Consider the following 350-nt stretch of genomic DNA (forward strand, 5'->3'; position numbering starts at 1 on the left):
TTTTATATTTTTTATTTAAAATAAGTAGTATCAGTTTTTTATTGATTGCGAATTTTAAATCATTTTCTGAAACCTAATTTTTTTATATTTTTTATTTTAAATAAATTGTATCAATTATATTACCAATCCGTCGTAAAAGTGAATAATTAAATTATTAAATAGTATATTTATGATGAAGTATTGCACATGTGGCGTATCCACATATGATCCATGTTGAATTTTCATCTGGTTCGCAAAGGGTTAATATTATTAAGTATCAATTATAGACTATAAAACTGCTATAAAAAAACGTTATATTTAGAAATGTATTAATATATTTAAAAAAACAAAAATCATTAAAATATTTTTTA

General features: G+C 19.1%; 1 protein-coding gene across 1 annotated transcript in view; it reads left to right on the top strand.

The window, feature by feature from the left end:
• The window catches only part of LOC108687318, a 49,691-nt gene that overhangs the window by 45,759 nt on the left and 3,582 nt on the right, over positions 1 to 350 (top strand). The window lies entirely within an intron of this gene.

Source organism: Atta colombica, unplaced genomic scaffold (assembly GCF_001594045.1).
Source record: "Atta colombica isolate Treedump-2 unplaced genomic scaffold, Acol1.0 scaffold1, whole genome shotgun sequence".
In the NCBI taxonomy this organism is placed as follows: domain Eukaryota; kingdom Metazoa; phylum Arthropoda; class Insecta; order Hymenoptera; family Formicidae; genus Atta; species Atta colombica.